The sequence below is a fragment of the Erythrolamprus reginae genome, chromosome 1 (assembly GCF_031021105.1).
Source record: "Erythrolamprus reginae isolate rEryReg1 chromosome 1, rEryReg1.hap1, whole genome shotgun sequence".
Lineage (NCBI taxonomy): Eukaryota > Metazoa > Chordata > Lepidosauria > Squamata > Dipsadidae > Erythrolamprus > Erythrolamprus reginae.
Genome location: NC_091950.1, coordinates 186433878 through 186451794, shown reverse-complemented (window position 1 = coordinate 186451794; position 17917 = coordinate 186433878).

Genomic DNA, 17917 nt, shown 5'->3' with positions numbered 1-17917 from the left:
CTTTTTCAGTTGATTAAGTCACATTATTTGAATAGCCACAAAAATGCTTTTTTTTAAAAAGGGCTTTTGATCCTTGATTCTGATAATGAATAGTAGTGACTTTTGGTTCTGTGCCCATGTTGTTTTTATGCTAGAGTTGATGATGGATTGGTTTTGTAAGAAGGGCTTTTGATCTTTAAAAGATAGATGTTTTATAGCTTCATGTTCATTACACTGTACATACCCAGACTTGTTCAGAGAAGATAGTATGAAATATTTGTAAAATAAATACAAAATAAAATTGGCTGACACAAAATGCTATGATTGCTCTTAGGCTGAGCCTATGATTGCGGAACCTGTATAATCAGATCAGAAATGTATTAACAAGGGAGATCAGAGCAACAAAAAAAGAAGCTACTCTGAAAAGCTAAAGAATCAGTTCTCAACAAATGAATCAGCAAACATGTGGAGAACTCTTAAAAATATAATTGGATACGGCAAACTACCTGAAACATGCTAAGACTGTTTCCCTCTCTCATGTGGTACCTTCTACAATGATTAAACTGCCATTATACCAAGTGAGCAGAAACCCTGATTATCCTAGTTGGATATGATGGGAAATAATGTTTAATTATTCTGTAGAAGGCAAGACTAAGAAGCAAGAACCTCTGGGGGGAGAGAGAGAGAGAGAAAGAAAGAGAGAGCGACTGTGTGTGTGTGTGTGTGTGAGAGAGAGAGAGAGAGCTCCTTTTGAGTAAGTGAATATGATTGCACTCCACTTTGCCACAAATACAAATGCCCACGTACAAAATGGTTGCTAAGGTTTCATTGATGTTTAGCACTTTCATATGATATATAATATTTTCATATATCAAACTAAAGGTTTCTTCCACATAAATGCAATTGTAATAACTCTCCACAGACCACTGTGGAATAATGCATATCTTTCTGCACAGATTTAAATGCAGGGTGTCACATGGAAAGCCACTTGAACTCCAAATTAGAAGGACTACAAAAGTCACCATATTTAACAACGTGCTGGCATGCCTAAGAAAAATGGGAGACTTGAAAACTCTTATAAATAGCCGATAGTGTGAGGTGCAATTAAATGTCACCCAATTCCGCAATCTACAGAAAAGAGAACAAGGAGTTAGATCAAATATGTCTTCAGAAAGATGCATTTTTGTTCAGGTTTTAAATATTTTATATTTCATTTCACTGGCAAGTCTATTTTATGATTGTGATTTACTTGATTTACATGAATGATTTATCACAGTCAAATAAAGAAGATACATTTGGGCTGATAGATCTGACTTGTTAGTGCAGGGGTGTCAAACTCGGGTCATCATGGCGCCATCATCCCGAATCCCGCCCTTCATTAAAGTGGGCGTGGCCAGCGCTTGATGCATCCAGTCCAGGGGCCCTGTGTTAGAGTATCTGTTACTGACAATACTCATTTTCACACAGATGTTTTTAAAATTGATGATTCTTCAATCTTGGCTGGAAAATTATCACTATTTGCTAACATTTAGTGATTACCCTTGTTTTTGTAACCCAGATTGGAAGCCCTAATTATCTCACTGAAAAGACAAGGAAAAGCCTTGAATGAACTAAACGCTTCTCCGCATCTCATTTTTTAAACTTGAAAGCACCTATTAGGGTGCTTTCAAGTTAACTCCTATTAAGTTTATTGGGAGATGGATGTAAGCTTGCATTGAAATGTCTCTCAATGAGATTTAATTTTGGCTGTGAAGTTTTTGAATCTCTACGTTTTTATTTTTACATATTCAGCATGCCCCTAAAGAGGTTGGAATAAAATCATAGTCCCTATCAGTGCCAAAGAACAACCAAAATGAATGCATAAATTCAATAATGCCCTCTTGAATTTTCATGTTCTTCAGAACTCTTCATTAGCTTTATTGTGATCCAAACATCCAAGAGGGAGGGGAAAAATATTAAAAGTCCTGAAGTAAGACCAAATATTGTATCCGTAAGGCGTACAATTTAAACTGAGTTTCAAAATATAAATTACAGGTGGGATAAATTGGTATGCTGATTCTTTTCTTTTGTTTGTTCGTTTTATCATTCTTATAATCCAATTCATTATTAATTATACCGTTAAAATCTCCTAATAAACAGATATTATCTGTAGTATATTCTTTAATGGTATTTAGCAATCTTTTATAAAATCTTTCTTGGCCTTCATTCGGAGCGTAGATATTAATTAATGTTATTGTATCCCGTTCTATGGTTAATTCTAAGATTAGGATTCTACCCTCCCTATCTTTGTATTTCAATTTAGCTTGGATATTAGAGTTGATGTAACATATTACACCCCTCTTTTTTTCCGCCGCTAGAGACGTAAACAGATTCCCAAGTTTGTTTCTTTTGAGTAAATGTTCAAATTTATTTTTGATATGGACTTCTTGCATTGCAATGATGTCAAAATTTAATTTAGCAATTTTGTTTAAAATTTGATTTCTTTTTTTTGGTGCATTCAATCCATTTATATTAATTGAATATAACTCAATTCCCTTGTTTGGTTTTTCTTGTGCCAAATTTAAATTATCTATACTTGGGTCTTGTTGCCCTTGTGCTTCTTGTTTCTTTTGGGTATCCTGCGTAGCCATTATTACCTAAAGTTAAGTTGTCAGTAGCCTGTGTTCCTTCCGAACTGATTGGGATCTGGTCTGTAGGTTGTACACTGGTTGTTGGGGGATTCCTTGTTCCTTTACTATCTTGTATCTCGGATGTCCGTTCAGTGGGAAAGTTTTTTTCAAAGAATTCTTCTGCTTTTTCGACCGAATCAATTTTCAGCTTTTTGTCTTGCCAGGTCACGAGCATACCCTCTGGGACAAACCATCTAAAGTTTATGTTGTGCCTGGTCAATTTGGCTGACAAAAAGGTGTATGGCCTACGTAAATCTCTAACATGTTTCGGGACTTGTTTTAGAATTACCAATTGTCTCCCCTTGTAATCTATGGGGTCTTCCAGTGCTCTATGAAGAATTTCGTCCCTAACTGATTTTTTAACAAATTTGATGTGAACTTCCTTGGGGAGGTTATGGCGTCTGGCGTAATTAGTATTTATTCGATAAACTTCATCAATTTCATTTAGCATTGTGTCCTTTTCAATGCCCAGAGCCTTTGAAAGAATATCGGCCATAATGTCTGGTAGATCTTCACTTTTCTCCTCCCTAAGATTTTGGAATCTAAGGTATTGATTAGCTTTTTCGCTCTCTAATTGAATTACTGTACTTTCTAATTCTTTGTTGGCATGAACTAGTTTTTCTGTCAGGTCTTCCATTTGTTTATGATCCTGATCAATTCTATCTTCTAAGTCCTGAATTTTTTGTTCATGTTTAATCATCTGCTGTTGGAAGGCCTCATGCCTTTTATCCATGTTTTGCATCCTTTCTTTTAACTCAGATGTATCATTCCTCACCTCGCCTATTTCTTTTTTAATGTCTTCATGATTCTTGAGCATTAACTCCTGCATTTGGAGCAGCGTAGTTTGGAGGTCTTTATAGGAATTAGACCTTTCTCTGGGTAACATATCTTCCAGAGATCTCTGGGTAGAAGGACTCGGTATGGCTGAGGTAGAATGATTAATTGATTTCTTCCCAGATCCCAGTCTGGACAGATTAGAGAGGCTTGTCATTTTTGCGATGGTCCACCAGCTAGCCCACTTATACAATTGTCTAATGGTCCGATCCAGAATTTAATATAGGTAGAGTATATTGTTGGTCTTTTAGATGTTATAAAGACGGAAAAGCAGTTCAAGTTATATCTATTGAAAAACCTTAGAACAAATAGCAAAAGGAGATAGTAAATAGCTAAAGGGAATAGAAAGAGAGATGGGAAGTAAGAAAGTAGTGGGGTAAATTAGTTTCAGTTATTTTGTATAAATATAAGGTTTAAAGGTAATTCCTCCCTCTAGTGAAAAGGAAAAAAAAAAGAAAGAAAAGGGACAGGTTCTAGCAGATTTTATGTTAATTAATTATATATATTGTATTAATTGAGTATATATAGATTACAAAGAGGGTATTGCCTTGTCTTATCTGTAGTTAACTTCTAAAGAGAGTTGTCACTTACTAAAGACCAATAGATAATTAATAAAAACAGAATAATACATATAAACTAAATCAAATTAATACAGTAAGTAAATCTTATCTAATATTTCTATTGTTAAACTATAGTAACCTTATAATTAATAGATAATATTCAAGAGGAAAAATCTCTTAAAAAGTTGGTAATGTAGTCAAATAGCCTATAAGACAATGAATAAGTTAGTAGATTCCTAGCAAAATATTCTATACAAGTGGGAAATGAGTATCAGTTAATATATACAATTGATTAGTTAGTTAATACAATTGGTAGCAGTTAATATCCTGTTATAGTAAATAGTAAGGTCAATAAATTCATTAAGGTAAATTCATTAAATTTAGATTAATTAATATACTGAGTATTTTAATATGAATTATGAAATTATAAGTTATAAAAAATCAGGTATTGTACGGTAGAAAAACCTTGTGTGAATTATCAAATGTAAATAGGAATATAGCAAGACTTTGGAGCTAGAAAATTACTTATTATATATTTAAATAGAATATCAAACCCTTCTGAGTCCTCCAAATCTAAATCGTAAAGTTCAGGTAGGATTTCAGTGATACTGCAAGTTGTTGGTTATTGGTTAGGTTGGTAAGTAGTTTACTGAATATGTTCGGTATTAACGTGATCGCTCCGAAGGTCTTCTGTCACAGATGTAATATAGGGTTACTTCCAGTCCTGGAGCTTCACAAAGTCTGTCTAGATTGCGTGGGGAATTATGAAGCAAATCCTTTCCTTGCTGCCAGTTTACCAGAGTGTAGAATAAGACCAGACTGTGACTCGGCAACAAACAAAAGAGAAGAATACTACCGAAAGCTTTTTTCGAATTAATTAAAGAACTAAAATTGAAAGATAGCTGGAGAGACAGAAACCCCAACTTTAAAAAATTCACCTTCTATTCTGACAGGCACCAATCTTGGTCAAGATTGGATATGGTCTGGGCAACAACAGAAATCAACACTAAAATTCATTCGATAGAGATAGAACCTAATTACATCTCAGACCACAGTGCGCTCAAAGTAACTTGGAAAGGAACTAAACAGTGTTGTAGATGGTCTCTTCAAAAATCTATACTTAACCAGGAAGATTTTAAGCAAAAATTCAAAACTGAAATGAACTTTTTCTTTCAAGAAAATCATAAAGACCACACTAGTCTCCAAAATGTTTGGGACACAGCCAAAGCCGTTATCAGAGGGATAGCCATTTCATATATGGCTAAAGAATTTAAACTAAAAAAACAGAAATCGACTAAATTAGAAGAAGACTACAGGGCCCTAGAAGAAGAATTACAGAAATTCCCCCCCAAAAAAGAAATTAAACAAAATATGCTACAAATAAAGCATCAACTAAATTTAATAGACCAACAAAATTTGGCACAACAAATAAAAAGAACTAACCAATATAATTTTGAAAATGCCAATAAACCTAGCAAATGGTTAGCCAATAAACTTAGAAAACAAAAAGAAAAGAAACTTATAAACTGTCTTAAAAACAAAAACGAGGAATTATGTCATGATCTGGAAAGGAAAAAAAAGATTGCTGGCGATTTTTATAGCAAACTTTATGAGTATACCGATATTACACAAAACAATACTCATGATCTAAAAACTCAAGAAATTCTAGAGCAGGCCAAGCTACCCAAAGTACCACAAGAAATGGTTGACACAATTAATAAACCGATCACCGCTACAGAACTAAAAGAAGCAATAAAAAGTCAAAAAAACAATAAAGCCCCAGGCCCGGATGGGCTCCCCATAGAACTTTATAAAGATCTTCCCAAAGAAATGGAAAAGGCCCTGTTAGAAACGTTAAGTGAGGCTCTAGACAGAGGTAAAATTCCAACTTCATGGACAGAAGCAAATTTAGCGTTAATTCCAAAAAAAGATACAGATCATACAGATATAACTAATTACCGCCCGATTTCTCTCTTAAATGCCGATTATAAAATCTTTACCTCCATCTTAGCAAGTAGAATCAAAGGATTCCTAAATTATTTTATACATTCGGACCAAAATGGCTTTCTTCCCGGGAGACAGATAAAGAACAATATTAGAATTGTGTTAGACACGCTGGAGTATTATGAAGCCCATAATGAAAAACAAGTGGCGTTAATATTTCTTGATGCCCAGAAGGCTTTCGACAACGTGTCTTGGAAATTCATGATTAAACAGCTTGAGTATATGGAATTTGGCCCCAAATTTATAAATGCAATAAAAGCTATTTACTCTGTCCAATCAGCTTATATTATCCTTAATGGAGATACATCGACAAAAATCTCTCTTCATAAAGGTACAAGACAAGGGTGTCCACTGTCCCCTTTATTGTTTATCTTAACCCTTGAAGTATTAACTAGAATTATTAGAGATAAGGAAGATATAAGGGGATTAAAATGTAAGAAAGAAACCTATAAGCTTCAAGCCTTCGCGGACGACCTGGTATTTATCTTAGAAGATCCTTTAGATTCAGGTCCCAAATTCCTAGAAGTTCTGGAAGAATACGGTACAGTGGCAGGCCTCAAAATAAATAAAACTAAAACGCAAATTCTAACTAAAAATATGAGGCAATCACAGAAAGATATCTTAACGGCTAAACTTGATATTCAAATAGTTACAAAAATTAAATATCTCGGCATTAATTTGACAAATAGAGTGTCCAGCTTAAAATCAAACAATTATGATATTTTAATAGACAAAATACAAGCTGACTTGTTGAAATGGAGAAATTTACAACTTTCCTTACTTGGGAGGATTGCGGCCATAAAGTTAAATACTCTGCCCAAAATTTTGTTTCTATTTCAAACAATCCCAATACAATTGAAACAGGAATTTTTCAATAATTTGAATAAAATAACTAACAATTTCATCTGGCAAAATAAACGTCCCCGAATTCGATTAAAATATCTACAAGAAAAGAAAGAAGAAGGAGGACTGGCTCTCCCAATTTGGAAGGATTACTATATTGCTGCATCCCTATCATGGACGAGAGACTGGATGAGCCTAACAAATACCAGACTTCTTAACTTAGAAGGCCACGACCTCCACTTAGGATGGCACTACTATCTCTGGGACGAAAAGCTGACAACCCATAAATATTTCTCCAATCACATGATTAGGAAATCGCTTATTTACACTTGGGAAAAAATTAAACCTAAACTTTATAAAGGAATTCCCACCTGGTACGCCCCATTAGAAGCCTATATTCATCCCAATTTCCACAAAAGAAACAATATAATAAGATATAAAGATATTCTAAATTCAAACGGGGCAATTAGAACAAGGCTAGAACTAGAAAATCTTGGTCAAAAAGTGGAATGGTGGGAATACCTACAGATTCAAACCAAATTTAACAAAGATAAAAATAAAACCGGGATAAGCAAAAATGCCCTGCTAGATAAGCTATGTACAGGCCCCCAAGATCAGCTAATCAAAGTTTTTTACTGTTACTTAAACTACAATGAACTGGACAATTTTAGCACAAAAATTAATGTCAAAAAATGGAATCTGGACCTAAAAAATGAGATTAAAGAGGAGGAATGGCAAATTCTCTGGAGTAGGAACTATAAACTGACTATTGCCACATCCTATAAAGAAAATTTAGTCAAAATGTTTTACCGATGGCATATTACCCCAATTAAGCTAACCAAATTAAATAATAAACTCTCACCAAATTGTTGGAAATGTCAACAAGAATTGGGCACCTATTTCCACCTATGGTGGCAATGTACAAAAGCTAAATTATACTGGAACAAAATTGGAATTTGGATTGATGAAATACTAAATCTATCACTAGACAAAACTCCTGAATGCTTTTTATTGGGCATAATCAGACAAAATCTACCGAAACCCCAAGTACATTTAATTATTCACTTAACAACGGCAGCAAGACTAACTTATGCGCAGTGGTGGAAAAATGATGAGCTACCCCCAAATGAAGCAATAATTTAAAAAATAATATACTGCGCAGAAATGTCGAAACTGACTATATTAGTTAGAAACGAATCATTGGCTACGTTCAATAATTGTTGGGACCCTTTTTATAACTGGTTAGGAAGCAAGAGCGAGAACAACAGGCTACAAGATTGAAATGTCAGATATAAACTTGAACTGTAACAAATCTGGTATAAAGCAACTTTTTATCTAATATAATAACATGAGACTTTATATATATTTGGATATGAATTTTATTATTATTTGTTAATTTCTCTGCAATTCGTTTATTTCAACCCTTGCATTTAACATTCTAGATAAACTATTCGAATCATGGTAATGAGCAAATATAACTGGATCTAGTTTTCGTTTTTAATACAACTCTCCTGTATATTCGCCGATACTTTTATCTTTACTACCTGTTTGGTTTTTGTTTGTTTGCTTTATTTTTTCTTTCTCTCATATTTTATGTTTTGTATTGTACTATATGTTGTATCAAACGATGTACATGTTTCATTTTTAATAATAAAATTTATTTTAAAAAAAATTGGTATGCTGATATGCACCATTGATAAGTAACATGACTATCAGATTTTAAAGATCTTTGTAATCTAACCTTCTGGGAATATGAAATTGTATTTTAATATTTATTTGATAGATTTATAATCTATATTTCCTCCAGAAGCTCAAGACAACTTACTGTCTTTTTCAGAGTATAAGACACACCTTTTTCCTCCCTATGGGAGGCTGAGAATTTGGGTGCATCTTGGGTGTATCTTAGCAGCTAGTTAGGGAAGCTAGTTAGCTAGGGGGGGAAAGCTACATTCAGTAGCTTCCCCCCCCCCAACCCTAACTAGCTACTAATGATCTTCCCAGCTCTTACCTTGCAGGCTCTTTCATTTTTCTCTCTGTGAAGAATGTTTTCCAAGCCCTAAGTCTTTGCAGGTTTTTTTTATTGCTCTAACTTGCTCCAAATAAGTTTCTTTCCAGCCCTAACCAGGTGCTAATGATGTTCCCAGCTTTTACCGCTTGCAAGTTCTTTCATTGTTCTCTCTGGGAAGAATGTTTTCCAAGCCCTAAGTCTTTGCAGGGTTTTTTTCCATTGCTCTACTTGCTCCAAATGTTTCTTTCCAAGTCCTAATGATGTTCCCAGCTCTTATTGGCTTGCAAGCTCTTTCATTGTTACTCTCTCCGAATAAAGTTTTTTTAAGCCCTTAACCAGGGGATAAAATAATGTGCTGAAGCTGACCAGACTAAGGATGCTAGCCAGATGAATACATGGTAAGCAGATTCTTTTCCCTATTTTCCTCCCCAAAAACTAAAGTGTGTCTTATACTCCGGTGCATCTTATACTCCGAAAAATATGGTACATGAAGTCTCATATGCCCATAGCAATAACCCTGTGAGATAGATTGGATTGTGACAGTTTAGTGTGTTAGCTCAACTCACCTAGTGAGTTTCCTTGATTATAACTGGACTTTTATCTGTGTCTCCCCAGTTCTAGTCTAACGCTTTAACTATAGTATACCCTGACTTTCCGGGATGGGATAACTAGGTGTGGCTAACTCACCACAACCAATTTGGTACTGCCAACTTGCCATAAGATAAGTCATTGGAGTCATTTCATTTCATTTCATTCCATTTATTGGATTTATATGCCGCCCCTCTCCGAAAACTCGGGGCGGCTAACAACAGTCATGAACAATGTACAGTAAAAATCCAATACTAAAAACTAACTTAAAACCCCCTAATGTATAAAACCAATGAGAGTCATCTCATTGTGGGACAATTTGCTGTGGGGCAAGTCAACGATTCAATTTAAGTATTTAAAATAATTTTAACAATGTTTTAATAAGAATAATTTTTTAAAAATGAAGAATTTTTTTTCAAAAATTAAAAAATGATGGTGGCACCCATTAATTGGCACTGATCAAACCGCTACCAGTTTGCCCAACTGGGAGGAACCCACCCCTGGAACAAAGGTAAAAAATAGAGGAAGTTGCATGTGAAGTGGCTGAAGATTCTTGAATTATCCTGGACACAATGCAGATTTTTGGTTATGGTGTCAACCATATCCTACATATATGAAAGCCACCATAACATCTAGTTTTGTGATTCTGCTTTTTGTGGGTTCAAGACAGTTCAGACCGGTTCTATAGAACCAGTAGCAGGAATTTCCCCACGCTCACCGAACTGGCAGCGTTGACCAGTTGGACATGCTCCCAAACCAGCTCTCTGAGCGGCACCATAGGCGGTACCATTTTGTTTTTTGCTTCTGGGCATGCGCAGAAGCTGGATTTTCAGCATCACACATGTGCATGTGCCTGAGCATGCATGCGCTTGGCACAGGAGAAAGCAAACCGGCAGCAAGGTAAGTGAGAACCCACCCCTGATCTCTACCCTAAGATGGTGATAAGATGGCCACTTCCTGAGTTTTCTTGCTCTATGTCCAAATTAGTGTTGCCTCCTTACACTATTAAAAGCAGGGCAATGAAGTGATGGACACTTCCATTCCTATTGGCTGGCATGTATTTCGATGAGCATTTTGTGCTGGGTTGCCTTCCCTCAAAGGATAGAACTTAAAAAATAAGAATAAACAGACTGTGACTATCCTATGATAAATGCACTGAGCCAGTTTGGTTAAGATTGTAAATCCCAGTCCTGCAGTAGCCACAAAGCCAGCTAGGTGACTTGGGCCAATCCTTTTATCTTAGCTGTAGGAAGAAGGGAATGGCAAACCACTTCCCCAGCCCCCCAAAAACTTTAGCCTTGGACTCAGGCAGGGGTTTCATTCATTTCATTTCATTTATTTAGATTTGTATGCCGCCCCTCTCCGCAGACTCGGGGCGGCTCACAACAGAATAACAGAAAACAATTTCAGCAAATCTAAATTTCTACTAAAAACATTTTAAAAACCCCATTTTCTAAGCACACATACACACACACATACCATTCATAAATTGTATATGCCCGGGGGAGATGTCTCAGTTCCCCCATGCCTGACGACACAGGTGGGTCTTAAGGAGTTTACGAAGGCAAGGAGAGTAGGGGCAGTTCTAATCTCCGGGGGGAGTTGGTTCCAGAGGGTCGGGGCCACCACAGAGAAGGCTCTTTCCCTGGGGCCCGCCAACCGACATTGTTTAGTTGACGGGACCCGGAGAAGGCCCACTCTGTGGGACCTAATCGGTCGCTGGGATTCGTGCGGCAGCAGGCGGTCTCGGAGATATTCTGGTCCAGTGCCATGAAGGGCTTTAAAGGTCATAACCAACACTTTGAATTGTGACCGGAAGTTGATCGGCAACCAATGCAGACTGAGGAGTGTTGGTGAAACATGGGCATACCAAGGTAGGCCCATGACTGCTCTCGCAGCTGCATTTTGCACGATCTGAAGTTTCCGAACACTTTTCAAAGGTAGCCCCATGTAGAGAGCATTACAGTAGTCGAACCTCGAGGTGATGAGTTCATGAGTGACTGTGAGCAGTGAGTCCCAGTCCAAATAGGGCCGCAACTGGTGCACCAGGCGAACCTGGGCAAACGCCCCCCCCCGCCACAGCTGAAAGATGTTTCTCTAATGTGAGCTGTGGATCGAGGAGGACGCCCAAGTTGCGGACCCTCTCTGAGGGGGTCAAAAGTTCCCCCCCCCAGGGTAATGGAAGGACAGATGGAATTGTCCTTGGGAGGCAAAACCCACAGCCACTCCGTCTTATCCAGGTTGAGTTTGAGTCTGTTGACACCCATCCAGGCCCCAACAGCCTCCAGACACCGGCACATCACTTCCACTGCTTCGTTGACTGGACATGGGGTGGAGATGTAAAGCTGGGTATCATCAGCGTACTGATGATACCTCACCCCATGCCCTTGGATGATCTCACCCAGCGGTTTCATGTAGATATTAAATAGCAGGGGGGAGAGGACCGACCCCTGAGGCACCCCACAAGGGAGAGACCTTGGAGTCGACCTCTGACCCCCCACTAACACTGCGACCGACCGGAGAGGTAGGAGGAGAACCACTGGAGAACAGTGCCTCCCACTCCCAACCCCTCCAGCCGGTGCAGAAGGATACCATGGTCGATGGTATCGAAAGCCGCTGAGAGGTCAAGAAGCACCAGGACAGAGGATAAACCCCTGTCCCGGGCCCGCCAGAGATCATCCATCAACGCGACCAAAGCAGTTTCCGTGCTGTAACCGGGTCTGAAACCTGACTGCTGGGGACCTAGATAATCGGCTTCTTCCAAGGATCATTGGAGCTGGAGTGCCACCACCTTCTCGACAACCTTCCCCATAAAGGGAAGGTTGGAGACTGGACGGTAGTTATTAAGAACGGCTGGGTCCAGGGAAGGCTTCTTGAGGAGGGGGCGCACGAGCGCCTCTTTATAGGATGATGGAAAGGATCCCCTCCCCAAGGAAGCGTTGATAATCTCCTGGACCCAGCTCCGTGTCACCTCCCTGCTGGCCGAAACCAGCCAGGAGGGACACGGATCCAGTAAACAGGTGGCGGAACTCACAGCTCCAATGGCCTTGTCCACTTCATCAGGTGTCACCAGATCAAACTCTTCCCAGACAGGTGGACAAGTACGGGCCCCAGTCACCTCAACTGACTCGTTGTCAATCGACTCTGTTTTCCAACTGGAGTCGAGGTCCGCCCGGATCTGAGCGATTTTATCAGCGAAAAATGAGTTAAAATCCTCGGCACTACTCTGTAAGGGCTCCCCAACTCCCCTCTGATTAAGAAGGGAGCGGGTCACCCTAAACAGAGCAGCCGGGCGGGATTCCGCTGATGCAATCAAGGCGACATGATTCGCGCATCTTGCCGCCTTGAGCGCCACTTTGTAAGTCTTAATAAAAGCTCTTACAAGTGTTCGATCAGATTCAGACTTACTCTTCCTCCATCGCTTCTCTAGACGTCTCCTTTGACGTTTCAACTCCCGGAGCTCCTCGTTGAACCATGGGGCTCTACGGGGTCTAGCGCCACGGAGAGGTCGCAAAGGCGCAATCTGATCAAGAGCCTCCGCTGCAGCCTTGTTCCAGGCTTCCGCAAGAGACTCCGCCGAACTGTGGACGAGTGCATCTGGAATAACCCCAAGCGCCGTCTGAAAGCCCTCTGGGTCCATCAGGCGTCTGGGGCGGAACATCGTAATGGGTTCCGCCTCCCTGCGGGGAAGGATTGGAGCCAGGAAGTCAAGCCGTAGTAGAAAATGGTCTGACCATGACAAAGGCAGTATTTCTAAGCCCCTTAGTCTCAGACCATTACTCAATTGCTCAGAGAGGAATACCATGTCGGGTGCGTGCCCTCCCTCGTGAGTTGGACCCTGTATTACTTGAGTCAGTTCCATGGCTGTCATGGTGGCCATGAACTCCTGTGCCAGTCCAGAGGCTTCGCCGAGTGACGGTAGATTGAAGTTCCCCAAGACAATAAGTCTGGGGAACTCCACCGCCAACCCGGCCACCTCCTCGAGCAGCACAGGCAGGGCTTTTGACACGCAGCTGGGAGGCAGGTACGTGAGAAACAAGCCCACCTGAACCCCTAAGTCCAACTTCACCAAGAGAGATTCGCAACCCGCAATCTCTGGAGCAATGAGTCCACGCAGGCAAAGGCTCTCCCTGGCTACAATAGCCACTCCTCCCCCCCTTCCCTGGGGTCGAGGTTGATGCCATATCTGAAACCCAGCTGGGCAAATTTCAGAGAGAGGAACTCCTCCCTCTGGGCCCAGCCAGGTTTCAGTAATGCATGCCAGGTCGGCCTCCTCATCCAGGATTAGATCCCGGATGAGGAGAGCTTTATTTACCACTGACCTGGCATTAAGCAGCAGCAACCTGAGTCCAGGGCCAGAGTTACACTCATCACCAGCACCCAAGGTTGTGCTCACAGAGCCAGAACAAGGGATCATTATTACGCAACGATCCCTCGTTCCCCTGGAATGGCTAACTCTGTGGCCCCCACCATATCTGCCTCTCCCCAGCAACACCGGGATGTTCTGACCCTCTGTCCCCCCAGAGATAGGTGCCTCCCCCCCTCCTGCCTCTCCAGCGCCAGGTGGGCCAACTATGTTACTTGCATCCTTCCCATTCATTTCACCCATATTATAACCCCATCCATCCCATCCATCCCATCCATCCCCATCATTCACTCCATACATACCACACCCTCCACAATTGTCCATCATTAACCCCCCAGTTGCTGCTCCTGGTGCACTGCGCACACAGCTTCCGAGGACTGGCAGGCTTGCACACGCGCCCAAGCGAGATCTTGCTTCTATGAATGCCCAGGAAGAAAAATCTCACGAGGGGATAAGCATGAAGGAGAAATTCCAATGATTTTTTTGCTTCTGTGCATGCACAAAAGCAAGATCTTGCTGGGGTGCACGCAGCTCAATTTTCGTTACTGGTGCAGCATCCTTATCTGCACCGGTAGCAAACCAATACTGCTTAGACCAGTGATGGCGAACCTATGGCATGGATGCCACAGGTGGCACGTGGAGCCATATCTGCTGGCATGTGAGCTGTTGTTGTTGCTGTTGTTGTTGCTGTTGCTGTTGTTGTTGTTCTTCTTCTTCTTCTTCTTCTTCTTCTTCTTCTTATTATTATTATTATTATTATTATTATTATTATTATTATTATTATTAATTATATTTGTATGCCACCCCTCTCCGAAGACTCGGAGTGACTCACAACAAGCAATATACAGAGTACAAATCCAATATTAAAAACAGTATTTAAAACCCTTATAGTAAAAAACAACCCAAATACACCATACATAAATCATAATAGCTGAGGGGTAAATCAATTTCCCCATGCCTGGCAACATAGGTGGGTTTTCAGGAGCTTACGAAAGGTGAGGAGGGTGGGGGCAGTCCTGATCTCTGGGGTGAGTTGATTCCAGAGGGCCGGGGCCGCCACAGAGAAGGCTCTTCCCCTGGGTCCCGCCAGATGGCATTGCTTAGTCAATGGGACCCGGAGAAGGCAAACTCTGTGGGACCTAATCGGTTGCTGGGATTTGTGCGGCAGAAGGCAGTCCTGGAGGTAGTCTGGTCCCAGAGGTAGTCTGCCCTATCTCAGCTCCAGCATGCATGTGAATGCTGGCCCATTGATTTTCGGCTCAACATGGAGGCTATGGGAGGGCGTTTTTGGCTTGCAGAAGGCCTCCAGGGGGACAGGGGAGGGCATTTTACCCTCCCCAACTCCAGGGAAGCCTTTGGAGCCTGGAGAGGGAGAAACACGAGCCTACTGGGCTGTTTTCTCCCTCTCGAGGCATTAAATTATAAGTGTGGGCACTCACACATGCGTGATAGCGCGCACTCACGCTCTTTTGGCACCCGAAGGAGAAAAGTTCGCTATCACTGGCTTACAGTCGACCTCACCCCATTCCTAAGAGGTCTGTAAGGGGCGTGCATACGTGCACCATCGTGTCTACTGTCCCTGTCCTACTGTCCTATTGTCCAAATTTACCTATACCTGCTGCTTTTGTTTACGTTTATACCATACCTATTACTTTGTACATGTTTTGACACACAAACAAACAAAATCTTGGCAGAAAAACTGCATGGGTTTGCCCGGGCAATCGCCTGGAATCAAAACTGATTCAAAGACACCAAAATAAATAAATAAATAGTATTCCCAATGTTGGCAAAATTACATGGATGAACAATGCCATCATTTATAAAATGCTCCATGCCTCTAGAAGATTGGCAGGAAAAATAAGCACACTGCTTAAAATATTTCCAGAGTACAAACATCAAGTTTCAGCTACTGCCCTTTTATCTTGTTAGGCTATTTGTCAGAGTCCTTCCTGAACAATTTTTGATTGAAGCAGTATTTGCAAAACATATTTTGCCAAACAAATAAATGAGTAAGTAGATAAATAAAAGATCCAGGTGTAGAATTTTTTTTTAAAAAAAAATCTTCAAGTTGCAGATTTATATATACATGTAGCATCTGACATGGTGGCAGAAGGACATCTAGTGGTCAGTTTAAGCAGGACTGAGTAGAATATTTCCAATACAGTAGTCTCTCACCTATCGCTGGTGTTACGTTCCAGACCCGGCCGCGATAGGTGAAATCCGCGATGGGGAATTTATCGACTGATAGTACTTATTTAAGTATTTATATTGTAATTGTTTGGTAAGTTTTCATTGTTTTAAGTGTTTATAAACCCTTCCCACACAGTATTTATTTTAGATACAGTATTTAAATACAGTATTTACAATTTTAGATTTTTTTTTTTTGGAAAAACCTGCCGATCGAGTTCGGCGGGCTGTTTAAATCTGCCAATCGACTTTCTCAGAAACCCGCGAACCAGCGAAGATCCGCGAATGATTTTTCTCATTAATATTTCTTGAAAACCCGCGATGAAGTGAAGCCGCAGTAGGTGAAGCGCAGTATAGCGAAGGACTACTGTACAGTGATACCTTGTCTTACAAACTTAATTGCTTCTGGGATGAGGTTCTTAAGGTGAAAAGTTTGTAAGATGAAACAATGTTTTCCATAAGAATAAATGGAAAAACGATTAATGTGTGCAAGCCCAAAATTTACCTTTTTTGCCAGCTGAAGCGCCCGTTTTTGCACTGCTGGGATTCCCCTGAGGCTCCCCTCCATGGGAAACCCCACCTCTGGACTTCCGTTGCCAGCAAAGCGCCTGTTTTTGCGCTGCTGGGATTCCCCTGCAGCATCACAAAAATACGGAAGTCCAGAGGTGGGGTTTCCCATAGAGGGGAGCCTCAGGGGATTCCCAACAGCACAAAAACGGGTGCTTCGCTGGCAACAGAAATCCGGAGATGGGGCATCCCAGTGGTGGCGGTGGGTTTGTAAGGTGAAAATAGTTTGTAAGAAGAGGCAAAAAAATCTTAAACCCCGGGTTTGTATCTCGAAAAGTTTGTATGACGAGGCGTTTGTAAGATGAGGTATCACTGTACTGTATTTGTAAAGCACTGGAAAACAGTACAAATAGTTGTCGACTTACAATCAAAATTGAGCCCAGTTTTTTTTCTAAGAGAAACATTTGTTATGAGTGAATTTTGCCCCATTTTATTACCTTTCTTGCCACAATTGTTAAGTGAAGCACTGCAGTTGTTAAATTAGTAACATGGTTGTTCAGCAAATCCAGGTTCTCCATTGAATTTACTTATAAGAAAGTCACAAAAAAGATGATCACATGACCCCGGGACACTGCGAAGGTCATAAATATGAGTCAGTTGCCAAGCATTCATTTTGATTGTGTGACTGTCAGGATACAATGGTCGTAAGTGTGAAAAATGGTCATAAGTCAATTTTTCCCCAGTGGTGGTGTAACTTTGAACAGTCACTAAATGAACTGTTGTAAGTCGAGGACTGCCTATAGTTTGAGAAAGAGTAGAAAACCAAAGTGAGGAATCTGCTAAATGTCTAGAAATGGAAACAAACTGGTTTGACTTTATTGGAGTTGTCCTGAGTTCAAAAGGTTCTCTTTCAATCTGAGAATCTTCTGGGATGGAAGCAGAACATCAGAACACTGTTGAAATGAAAATAGCCTACTTCAGATTCAAGATAAAGAAGAATAACTAGTCTGCTAGTGTCCTAGTCTGAGGCACTGATTATGTTACCCAGTTTGGATAATGAAACATCTGCAAAAAAACAACCAAGCTCACAGAGCACCAAAGACCCCTTAAGGCAGTCTATCTCAGCTGAACTATTTTTGCATTCCTCCAGACAAACTAGTTAGCTTTTTCTATTTTTTTTCTTCACAAGTATCCATCCATCCATCCATCCATCCATCCATCCATCCATCCATCCATCTATCTATCTATCTATCTATCTATCTATCTATCTATCTATCTATCTATCTATCTGTTCTGCCGGCCTGTTTCAACTGCCTGTAATTACAGGGTAATTAGTCCAGGAAGACACACACCACACGATAAAAGGAAAACC